Here is a 13,078-nt window from a genome sequence, read left to right as displayed (position 1 = left end):
TTCATTAGTTCTAAGTTTTGCTTATTGTCCAGTGCTGATGTCAGATCTACAGCCCATGATAACATTGAAGGGAAGTTCTGTAAATTCCTTCCCCTACCTAAATATGTTCAAACTGCTCTACTATGTGAATGAAGACAAGAATGGGAACAACCTCTGCAATGTAAGAAATTATTCTTATCTTCTCGAACCTGGGTCACTTTAGGTAGATTTGTTGCAAGGTTCTGAAACTGAAACCCTGTGCTTTAATTGCATAGTATCTACTTACAAGGTAAAGGATGCTTCTCAGTGTTTTGGTTTTCTCAAATAGAATAAAGATTGAGGCACTTTACTTTTTAAGGCAACTGTATTGATCTTTGGTTCTGCAGTTATAACTTTTCCTATAACATAAATTGGACTCACTGGCCCAGAACTAAGAAACCACTTTCATTTCTAAACTACCTACAAAGTACATCTGAGTGCTTTGTGACACTATATAAAGTTTAAAAAAAATTCTTTTATGGAATTTGTGGGCATCCCTAATTGCCCTTGGGAAGGTTGTGGTGAGCCACTGCTGCAGTCCATCTAGTGTGGGTACTCCCACAGTGATATTGGGAAGTGAGTTCTGGGGTTTTGATCCAGTGACAGTGAAGGAGTGGTGATATAGTTCCAAGTCAAGATGGTGTGAGGCTGGGGGGGGGGGGGGGGACTTGCAGGTGGTGGTATTCCCATGTGTCTGCTGCCCTTGTCTTTCTAATTGGTAGAGGTCGTGGGTTTGGAAGGTGCTATTGAAGAAGCCTTGGTGAGTTGCTGCGGTGCATCTTGTGTATATAGTGCACACTGATGCCATAGTGTGTCAGTGGTGAAGGGAGTGAATGTTAAAGGTGGCTAGTAGATGGTGGATAGGCTTCAAGGAGTCAGGTGAGTTACTGTCCTCAGAATTCCCTGCCTCTGACCTGCTTTTGTAGCCACAGTTTTTATATGGCATATCCAGTTCAGTGGCTGGTCAGGATGTTGATAGTGGGGGATTCTGCAATGGTAATGCCATTTAATATCATGGGGAGATGGTTAGATTCTCTCTTGTTGGAGATGGTCATTGCCTGCACTTAAGTGGCAAGTGTTATTACTGAGGTGGGAGGAGTGCATTGTCTTTTCTAGTTCCACTTTTCCACAGGGTCACAAAATATATTTAAATATTTACCCAATTACCAATACGGTCAAGAATAGACTCTTTTATCCCAGAATAAAATACACCAACCAGGTTTCTTTAATAAACAACAAAATTATTATAAAACAAGACATAACCAGTAACAAATTAAAGCATTAATAGTGAAATATGAAAGGTCCCTTTTACCTAAGCCCCCCTCCCTCTCTCACACTGGTTAACTGGAAAAATAGAGACTTTTTCTTCAGAGCTTTGTTACAAAAAAATACTTTGGTCAAATACTTGCTAATTCTTGAAGAAAAAAAACGAAGATATGGAAGGTCAGTTGTCCTCTTTTTTTTGGTTTGGCGTCCCAAATAAGTGTAGACAGCTGTCACTGGATCTTTCTAGAACAGTTCTTTTTAGGTGATGTTGAAGATCAGTTTGGCAGGCTTTCCAGGAGCAATGCAGCAACAGGGGTTTCTGGCAGGCCTTTTAGGAGTAATGCAGCATCAATTTCTCTATTCCTTACACTTGTTTCTAAGAGCTTCTCAAAGATGGAAAAGGCTGAGTTGGGGTTTTGTCCTTGGCAGGTTGAGTCTTAAAACATCTTTCAAAACACTGTCCAAACCCCAACTAACTGTCTAAAGCAAAACCAAAAACAAAAGCACAAGAGTCAAGCCTCCTGACCGCTATAAATCTTGACCTGTCACTTCTCCGTAAACATCTTCCCCAAGTCAAAAAACCCCCGCTGGATACTTAGCTGAAGACAGGTGACTTCCAGTAAGGGCTGTTTACAAACCAAGTCCAAAAGACCTTCTAATGATTTTTTTAAAAACACAAAGTCCAGTATCTATGGAATACTTTTCAGTTTTCCTAAATAAAACAATGTCGCTAATTCTAAGATACATGAGTCCTCAAAAAAAAATACCTAACAAAAAAAAATAGAAGCACTGTCATAACACCTCCATCCTTGGATGAATGAAACACCATTTTCAATGCTTTTCATTACTACGAGTGGGAAAGAAACACAAGATGAAAAATAATTTAAAACACATTTTCACACTCGTATTCATTCACGCTTTACCGGTAGCTTTGCACTCAAATAACTTAAAGCAAAGTTAAATCCTAGACAAAGCATCCACAATTACATTATTTTTCTCTGCAATGTGGATAATCATTAAGCGGTAAGGTTACAATAGTAAACTCCATTGGAATAGTCTGGCATTCTGATTTTTGAATTTTTCCACGAAGTCGAGGGGGGTTATGTCAGTATATACCAGTATCTCTCTGTAGTCTAGGTGGCCATGGACCTCAAAATGCTTAAGAGCTAGTAATAAGCCCAGAGTTTCTTTTCCAACTTTGAATATCTTTTTTGGTGTCGATTTAGCTTTTTGGAAGATATCCCACTGGCCTTTCTATCCTGATTCATCGTCTTGTAACAGGACTGCACCAACCCCGAGGTCACTAGCATCAATTGCTACCTTGAAGGGCTTAGTAAAATTTGGAGCAGCCAACACTGGTTCATTAATCAAAATGGCTTTCAGCCTCTCAAAAGATGCTTGGCACTCCCCTGACCGCACTACCTTGGTGTTCTTTTTTTGTAGCAAACCTGTCAGTGGAGCAGCTATAGTACTAAAATTTGGTACAAACTTGCAGTAGAAACCACGCATCCCAAAAAACTTCATGATTTCTTGCTTGGTCTTGGGGGTGGGGAACTCCACCAATGCTTGCACTTTTGTTGTCCTTGCCCTACTACATGACCGAGGTTGGTTACTCTGGCTTTTGCAAATTCACTTTTGGCAAGGTTTATTGTAATGTTCCAAACAGAGTTTTGACTTGTTCCAAGTGGTCCTTCCAAGTGTCACTGTATACCAGATCATCATCAAGGTAAACCACACAGTTAGAAACACTGGCTACCACTTGGTTCATTAGTCTCTGAAAAGTGGCTGGGGTATTTTTTTTAGCCTGAATGGCATCACTCAGCATTGGAAAACACTTGTCTGCTGTGACAAAGGCTAATATTTCTTTAGCTCGGAGTGTTAAAGGAATCTGCCAGTCTCCCTTTAACAAATCTATGTTTGTAAGAAACGTGGCATTGCCCACTCTGTCAATACAGTCTTCCAAGTGAGGTATTGGGTAGGAGTCTGCCTTTGTTACTGCATTAACCTTTCTGTAGTCTATGTAGAATCTAGTTGAACTGCCAGATTTAGGCACTAATGCCACTGGGGAACTCCAGATGCTTTGACTGGGTTCAATTCGGTGGTTTTCCAGCATGTATTGGATTTCTGCTTTTACCTGGGCCTGTTTCTCTGAACTTAAATGATAAGGATGCTGTTTTATACAAAAGGATTCCCCTGCATCCACATCATGTATGGCTAAAGTTGTACATCCTGGCTTGGCCCTACAGACTCCTTTAAATGCCATGAGTAACCTTGTTAGGTCTTCTCGTTGTTCTAGAAACATAGAAAAATAGGAGCAGGAATAGGCCATTCGGTCCTTCGAGCCTGCTCCGCCATTCAATACAATCATGGCTGATCATCCAAACTCAGTACCCTGTTCACACTTTCTCCCCGTATCCCTTGATCCCTTTAGCCCTAAGAACTATATCTAACCCTTTCTTGAATATATTTAATGATTTGGTTTCAACTGCTTTCTGTGGTAGAGAATTCCACAGGTTCATCACTCTCTGGGGGAAGAAATCTCTCCTCATCTCAGTCCTAAATGGCTTACCCCTTTTCCTTAGACTGTGATCCCCCTGGTCCTGCACTACCCCGCTATCGGAAACATCCTTCCTGCATCTAGTCTGTCCAGTCCTGTTAGAATTTTGTAGGTTTCTCTAGCGAATACAAGCCTAGTCGAATCTCTGTTCATACGTCAGTCCCGCCATCCCAGCAATCAGTCTGGCGAGCCTTCGCTTCACTCCCTCCATAGCAAGAACATCCTTCCTCAGATAAGGCGACCAAAACTGTACTCAATACTCAAGGTGTGGTCTCACCAAGGCCTTGTATAATTGCAGCAAGACATCCCTGCTCCTGTACTGGAATCCTCTCGCTATGAAGGCCTACATACCATTTGCCTTCTTAACTGCCTGCTGCACCTGCATGCTTACTTTCAGTGACTGGTGCACAAGGACACCCAGGGCTCACTGCACCTCTCCCTTTCCCAATCTATCGCCATTCAGATAATAATCTGCCTTCCTGTTTTTGCCTCCAAAGTGGATTACCTCACATTTATCCACATTATGCTGCATCTGCCATGTATTTGCCCACTCACTCAACCTGTCCAAATCACACTGGAACTTCTCTGCAGCCTCCTCACAGCTCCCACTCCCACCCAGCTTTGTGTTGTCTGCAAACTTGGATATATTACATTTAATTCCCTCATCTATATCATTAATATATATTGTGAACAATATATATTAGGACCGTTGGGGTCCTAACACTGATCCTTGTGGTACCCCACTAGTCACTGCCTGCCACTCAGAAAAAGACCCTTTTATTCCTACTCTCTGTTTCCTGTCTGCCAACCAGTTCTCTATCCATTTCAGTACTTTACGCCCCAATCCCATGTGCTTTAATTTTGCACGCTAATCTCTTATGTGGGACCTTATCAAAAGCCTTCTGAAAGTTTTGAATCTAAATATGAAAGCAGTGTCCAATCTCCCTAACAATTTGGTGTTAGCTAACCGGATAGCAGGAGGTTCACTTTGAGAATTGGTCTAGGCCTCCTTCTGCCTCATCCTCACTATCTTTTTCATCCTTCACTGTCCCTACTACCTGATATATATGTGCTTGTTTATCCTCCTCCCGGTGATGATATTGCTTTGTTACAACCAGGTGAGAAAGGGGTCTAGGGAGTCCCTCTCAGCCTTCACCTGGCCTTACCGAAACAGGGCTTAATTTTAAACATACCATGTTTTTAGCTCCCCCTTGGTGAATCCTTGTTCACTGCTTTCCAATTATGGCAAATAAACCAGCACAAACAGGCTTTCTTAGGTTTAAAGAAGAAAGGTTGAAATTTACTAAACTTAATCTCTAATTTGGTTAACGCCTACGGATACACGACACACCCACACGAGCATGCATACGTGATACACACATGCAGATAGAGACAGAACAGAGCAGAAGAAATAAAGTGGAAAAAGTTGAGGCAATCTCTGAAGAGGGTTTTGGTTACGGATCTTCAAGCTCACTGTAGATTCCTCGATTGTAGGTAGATCGTGCTTTTCATTGGGGCCCAGTATTCTTCTGAAACCTAGTTCGCTGTAGGAGACTTTTCTCTCTTGGGGTTCATGTGCCTTCAGTGGACTTGGAGTTCCATGAGAAAGAGACGGGAGAGGCTGTGGCAAGCCAGCCAAGAGAGGTCTTTTTAGTCCAGGAGCAAACAGACACTTTGAATTCAAAAACTCTGTGGCTAGTTTAAAAAACCCTGGAACAGCTAGTTAGTTAAGTGAACCAGCTGGTTTAACCATTTTGTGGATTGTATCACCTTAGCAGTCTCTGGAATGCTCCTCTAACACACAACACCTGGTGATCAAAGTCCATTTTTGTCCCTATTGGTATGCAAATGTCCTCCATCCAAGTCTGGCAGCCCTTGTAACAGGCCTGGTCCAATCTGCACCTTCTCCTTTGTTATCTCTTGCCCCACCCCCACCTCACTTGCTTATAATCTGTGACTTTTCTTATATTTGTCAGTTCCGAAGAAGGGTCACTGACCCGAAACGTTAACTCTGCTTCTCTTTCCACAGATGCTGCCAGACCTGCTGAGTGATTCCAGCATTTCTTGTTTTTATTTCAGATTTCCAGCATCCGCAGTATTTTGCTTTCATTTTTAGGTATGCCTGGTACTGCTCCTGGCATGCCCTCCTGAGTCTTCATTGAGCCAGGGTTGATCTCTTGGCTTGATGGTAATGGTAGAGTGGGGGATATGCCAGGCCATGAGGTTCCAGATTTACAATTCTGCTGCTGCTGATGGCCCACAGATTCTCATAGATGCCCAGTTTTGAGTTGCTAGATCTGTTGTGAATCATCCCATTTAGCATGGCAGCAGTACCACACAACATGATGGAGGGTATGCTCAGTGTGAAGATGGGACTTTGTCTTCACAAGGACAGTGTGGTGGTTAGTCCTATCTCTCCTGTCGTGGACAGATGGTGAGGACAAAGTCAAGTAGGTTTTTCACTCTTGTTGGTTCCCTCAACACCTGCCGCAGGCCCAGTCTGGCTGATAGGTCCTTCGGGTCTCAGAGAGTTTGGTCAGTAGCCATTCTTAGTGATGGACATTGAAGTCCCCCACCCAGAGTACATACTTTGCCCTTGCCACTCTTAGTGCTTTCTCCAAGTGGTGTTGAACCTGGAGGAGAAATGATTTATCTGCTGAGGGAAGGCGGTAGGTGGTAATCAGTAGGAGGTTTCCTTGCCCCTGTTTGACCTGATGCCATGAGACTTTCATGGGCCAGAGTCAACGTTGAGGACTCCCAGGGCGACTCCCTCCTGACTGTACAGCACTGTGCTGCGGCCTCTGCTGGTGGGATAGGACATATGCAGGGATGGTGATGGTGGTGTCTGGGACATTGGTTGCAATGTATGATTCTATGCGAATGACGATGTCAGGTTGTTGCTTGACTAATCTGTGGGACAGCTCTCCCAATATTGGCACAAGTTGCCAGACATTAGTAGGGAGGACTTTACGGGGTTGGGTGTGCTGTTGTCATTTCCAGTGCTTAAGTCAATGCCAGGTGGTCCATCTGGTTTTGTTCCTTTTTGACTTTTCTGTAGCAGTTCGGTACAACTGAGTGACTTGGTAGGCCATTTCAGAGGGAAGTTAAGAGTTAACCAGGTAAGGACAGCAGATTTCCTTCCCTAAAAGGACATTAGTGAACCAGCTGGGTTTTTTTGACAATCGACGATACTGAGACTAACTTTCAATTCCAGAATTTTATTAATCAATTGAATTAATAATTGAATTTAAATTCCACCAACTGCCACGGTGAGGTTGAACCATGTTTCCAGAACATTAGTCTGGGCCTGTGGCTAACTAATCCAGTGACTTTAGCACAACGCCACCATCTCCCCATCCAATGCCGTCAATGAACAGTTAAGAGTTTGGAGTGGAAGTGAGTTGTTCAGAGGCCTTTTAAAAACAGATAATGAAGTGACGTTGAAGGAGAGAGGACCTACCTGACGTCCGGGGCAGCGGCAGACCTGAAAGGAACAGGGCTGAAAACCTATAAATAAAGAGCGGGGCTTGAGGCCCTTCACCTACCTGACGTCCAGGGCAGTGACGGGCAGCGTTCAGGCTCTCTGACTCTTTCTGCGCGCGCTCAGTTTGAATTTAGTGTAAAAAAAATGAATAGTGACATCACTGAAATTCTGTGCGCTGATTGGTCGGTGGGCAGTAGCTGTTATTGCCTGGGGATAACTGAGATTTATTGGAGTTAAAAAAAAAGGTTCCTTTTAAATTAAAGCCCTAGGATAGCTACCTGTAAATTTTTAGTATTTACTGGCTATACTAGTGCTGTTTGCATGGAGTGAGGCTGTAAGTTAAGTGTGGGTATTTTCATTGGCTGGGGGCGGTGGAAGGTGCTCTTTGGTCTTTTTCTTTCTGAGCCTCAAAGGTACAGGGGATAAAAGTTGATTGTAAATAGCTGGTAAGTTATTACTCTAGCAAGTTTTTTTTTTCATTGTAAAAGTAAGTAATGGCAGGACAGCTTGGCCAAGCGGAATGTACCTCCTGTGCAATGTGGGAAGTCGTGGACATGCCACGTGACCTTGGCGAACATGTCTGCAGAAAGTGTCTCCGGTTGTAGAATCTTGAGCTTCAGGTTTGGGAGCTCGAGCGGTGGCTGGAGTCACTGTGGCACATCCGTGAGGTGTAGGACTACTTGGATGGTACGTGCCTAGGTGAGCACAGTCGGGGGGGGGTGACTGGCTGGCTGCCGGACGGACAAAGAAGTCAGGGCAGGTAGTGCAGGAGACCCCAGAGGACATCCCACTTTCTAACCGGTATTCAGTTCTGAATACCGATGAGAGAGAGGGTTCTTCTGGAGAATGCACCGAGAGACATGACTGGAATGTCATGGCTGACTCAGCTGTGCTGGGATGGAGAAAAAGGGACAAGAGGGCAATAGTGGTAGGGGATTCTATGTTTAGAGGAACAGACAGGCGTTTCTGTGGTCGCAGAAATGATTCCAGGATGGTATGTTGTCTCCCTGGTGCAAGAGGCTTGGATATCACCGAGCGGCTACAAAGTATTCTGGAGGGTGAGGGTGCACAGCCGGAGGTTGTGGTCCACGTTGGTACCAATGACATAGGTAGAAAGAGGGATGAGGTCCTGCAAAAAGAATTTAGGGAGCTAGGTAACAGATTAAAAAGTAGGACCTCAAGGATTGTAATCTCTGGGTTTCTCCGGTGTCACGGGCTAGTGAGTATATGAATAGGAGGTTAGAGCAGATGAATGCATGGTTGGGGAGATGGTGCAGGAGGGAGGGCTTTAGTTTCCTGGATCACTGGGTCTGTTTCGGGCGAAGGTGGGATCTGTATTAGAAGAACGGGTTGCACCTGAACCAGAACGGGACCAGCATCCTTGCTGGGAGGTTTGCTAGTGCTGTTATGGGGGGTTTAAACTAATTTGGCAGGGGGATGGGATACAGAGTGGAAGCACAGTAGGGGGTGTTGTACATTCAAATATAAATGAAAAACTAAGTCAGTCTGGAGGGTAGAGTAAATGTAGACCTGTTAAGGCTCAAGCAAATAATGCAAGGCTGGATTGTATCTATTTTAATGCAAGCAGTCTTACTAGCAAGGCTGATGAATTGAGGGTGTTGATTAACACATGGGAATCTGATATTATTGCTATCACTGAGACATGGTTGAGGGAAGGGCAGGACTGGCAGCTTAATATCCCAGGGTATAGAATCTTCAGACGTGATAGGGGAGGGGGTAAAAGAGGAGGTGGCATTGCACTATTGATTAGTCAATTACTGCAGTAAGGAGGGATGATATCTTAGAAGGTTCCTCTAACGAGAAACTTAAAAACAAAAAGGGGGCTATCACTTGGCTGGGAGTGTACTACAGGCCTCCAAACAGTCAGGCAATGATAGAGGAGCAGATATGTAGGCAAATCTCAGAGAGGTGCAATAATAATAGGGTAGTAGGGGATTTCAACTTCCCCTATATTAGAGGGGATAGTATTAGTGTAAAAAGCTTAAAGGGGACGGAATTCTTCAAGTGCATTCAGGAGAGCTTTTTGAGCCAGCACGTAGAGAGTCCTACAAGAGGAGGAGCGGTACTGGACTTAATCCTAGGGAATGAAGCCGGACAAGTGGTAGAATTGGCAGTGGGGGAGCATTTCGGGGATAGTGACCATAACTCTGTAAGATTTAAGGTTGTTATGGAAAAGGGCATGGAGGGACCAGAAATAAGAGTACTGAATTGGGGGAAGGCAGATTTCAATATGATAAAACAGGATCTGGCCAAAGTGAACTGGGAGCAACTTCTTATTGGAAAGTCTACATCAGACCAGTGGGAGTCATTTAGAAAGGAAATTGTGAGGGTTCAGGTCCAGCATGTTCCTGTAAAAGTGAAGAGTAGGACCAAAAGGTCAAGGGAACCCTGGATGTTAGGGGATATAGAGGATTGGATTAGGAAAAAAAAGGAGGCATATGGCAGATTCAGAGTGCTGAAAACAGCGGAGGCCCTAGAGGAGTATAGAAAGTGTAGGGGAGTACTTAAAAAAGTAATTAGGAGAGCGAAGAGGGGGCATGAAAAATCACTGGCAGACAGGATAAAGGAAAATCCCAAGGCGTTTTATAAGTATGTTAGGGGCAAGAGGATAACCAGGGAAAAAGTGGGGCCCATTAGGGATCTAAGAGGCAATCTGCGTGTGGAGCTGGAGGACTTAGGTGAGGACTTAGGTAGGTTCCGAAGAAGGGTCACTGACCCGAAACGTTAACTCTGCTTCTCTTTTCACAGATGCTGCCAGACCTGCTGAGTGGTTCCAGCATTTCTTGTTTTTATTTCAGATTTCCAGCATCCGCAGTATTTTGATTTTATTTTGGACTTAGGTGAGGTTTTGAACGATTACTTTTTATCTGTGTTCACTATGGAGAGGGACAATGTAGGTGTATTGATCAGGGAGGGGGATTGTGATATACTTGATCAAGTTAGCATTGAAAAGGAGGAAGTATTAGCTGTTTTAGTGGGCTTAAAGGTGGATAAATCCCCAGTCCAAGATGAGATGTATCCCAGGCTGCTATGTGAGGCAAGGGAGAAGATAGAAGGGGCTCGGACACAAATTTTCAGATCATCTCTGGCCACAGGAGAGGTGCCAGAGGACTGGAGGACAGCGAATGTGGTACCATTATTCAAGAAGGGTAGCAGGGATAAACCAGGTAATTATAGGCCTGTGAGTCTAACGTCAGTGGTAGGGAGATTATTGGAAAAAATTCTGAGAGACAGGATTAATCTCCACTTGGACAGGCAGGGATTGATCAGGGATAGTCAGCATGGCTTTGTCAGGGGGAGATCGTGTCGAACAAATTTGATTGAATTTTTCAAGGAGGTGACTAGAGGTGTAGATGAGGGTAAGGCAGTTGATGTAGTCTACATGGACTTCAGTAAGGCTTTTGATAAGGTCCCGCATGGGAGATTGGTTAAGAAAGTAAGAGCCCATGGGATCCAGGCTAATTTGACAAACTGGATTCAAAAGTGGTGATGGTAGAGGGTTGTTTTTGCGAATGGAGGCCTGTGACCAGTGGGGTACTACAGGGATAGGTGCTGGGACTCTTACTGTCTGTAGTGTACATTAATGATTTAGACGTGAATATAGGAGGTATGATCAGTAAGTTCGCAGACGACACGAAAATCAGTGGTGTCGTAAATAGTGAGGAGGAAAGCCTTAGATTACAGGACAATATAGATGGGCTGGTAAGATGGGCGGAGCTGTGGCAAATGGAGTTTAATCCTGAGAAGTGTGAGGTGATGCACTTTGGGAGGTCTAACAAGGCAATGGAATATACGATGGATGGTAGGACTCTAGGGAGTACAGAGGGTCAGAGGAACCTTGGGGTGCTTGTCCATAGATCACTGAAGGCAGCAGCACAGGTAGATAAGGTGGTTAGGAAGGCATATGGGATACTTGCCTTTATTAGCCGAGGCACAGAATATAAGAGCAGGGAGGTTATGATGGAGCTGTATAAAATGCTGGTTAGGCTGGAGTACGGTGTACATTTCTGGTCACCACACTGTAGGAAGGATGTGATTGCAATGGAGAGGGTACAGATGAGATTCACCAGGATGTTGCCTGGGCTGGAGCATTTCAGTTGTGAAGACAGACTGGATAGGCTGGGGTTGTTTTCCTTGGATGGAGAAGGCTGAAGGGGAACCTGACTGAGGTATACAAAATTATGAGGGGCATTGATAGGATAGATTGGAAGAAACTTTTTCCCTTAGCGGAGAGGTCAATAACTAGGGGGCATAGATTTAAGGTAAGGGGCAGGAGGTTTAGAGGGGAGTTAAGGAAAGATTTTTTCACCCAGAGGGTGGTTGGAATCTGGAACACACTGCCTAAAGGGTGGTAGGGGCAGGAACACTCACGACATTTAAGAAGTATTTAGATGAGTACTTGAAACGCCATAGCAAACAAGGCTATGGGCCAAGTGCGGGGAAATGGGATTAGTTTGGACAGGTGCTTGATGGTTGGCGCAGGCGCGTTGGGGCGAAGGGCCTGTTTCTGTGCCGTAAAACTCTATGACTCCATGAGTTCTGATGATAGGGATGTAGTGGGCCTTGAAAGATGCAGAGGAGGGAGTAGAGAAAGAAGTAAAGCGGGGGTATTGAAAGGAAAGCACAAAAACTTGAGTCAATTTTCTGAGGCTCCGGAAAGCAGGGGAGCTTGGTGAGGACAGGATGATTGTGGGGGGGCGTGTAGGCAGAGGGAGCAAGCTTTTTTGTGGGTGACAATGCAGAAAATAACATTCCAGATGAATTGCAGTTTGTGAAGGGTGGAAGTCAGGAGGCCAGAAATTGAATGTGGAGGTTATAAAGATACAGATTAAGGTTTTTGTAAGAGCAGAGTTGATAGTTCAGAGGTGAAAAAAGGCAATCATGGTAAAAGATTGGATGAAGTGGAAGAAGCTCAACTCTCGACCAAGCAGTACACCAAAGTTCTGCATTTCACAAGCCTCATGTAGTGGCAACCAAGGAGGTTGATGGAATCTGGGCTGAAGTGTGCAGATTGTGATTGTGATCTAGCTACCTTTGTTTGAAAATTCATATATTTGGATGTTTTGTGATGATTATTAGCCTCAAATTGCTATTCAAATTTCTAAAGTTAGAGCTGATTGGGTATTCTGCCGTTTTCACTTTCAAAAAGAGATGTAGAGAAGTAGGATGCTGGAGTGGAGGCTTTAAGTTTAAGAATGTAGCCATAAAAGATCTGAGCCCAAAGGGATGATCAATGAAGGAGCAGTGTTCATGGAGAATATGTTTAGCTTGGGTGTTTGTTCATTTCCAGTGTTCCCAAAGGCCTTTCCTTTTATTTCGAGACAAAGAGTTTGGGCTGCTTGTTATTGATGGCAATTTGTAAAGGCTGAAATCTTGTGATTTTCTTTTTGTAAACCTGATGAAAACAAATTACCTTTTGATACTATGGTCACAACTTTGAAACAATGTGGGCCAGAGATCCTATTATCTTTTACAGTTTGAATTCAATCACATTAGGATTTAATCTAGAAACAAGGCTTGTCAGTTCAACTGTATATTGTATTTTTTCCTCCTTCTTCCACATTCAGTATTATGTGGCAGCCTATTCCCTAAATTAGCTTAATTTGAAGTTGATCATTATGTTTAACTTCAGTATTAATTAGCTTGGGGTTCTAAAGTTCTCTTTCCTTGGTTCAAAAATAAAGAACCTCTCAATTTGCTTCAAAATTTCAACTTTTTAAAAAATGTTCAAC

Source organism: Heterodontus francisci, chromosome 26 (genome assembly GCF_036365525.1).
Source record: "Heterodontus francisci isolate sHetFra1 chromosome 26, sHetFra1.hap1, whole genome shotgun sequence".
Classification (NCBI taxonomy): Eukaryota; Metazoa; Chordata; class Chondrichthyes; order Heterodontiformes; family Heterodontidae; genus Heterodontus; species Heterodontus francisci.
Note: the sequence above shows the minus strand (reverse complement) of the source record.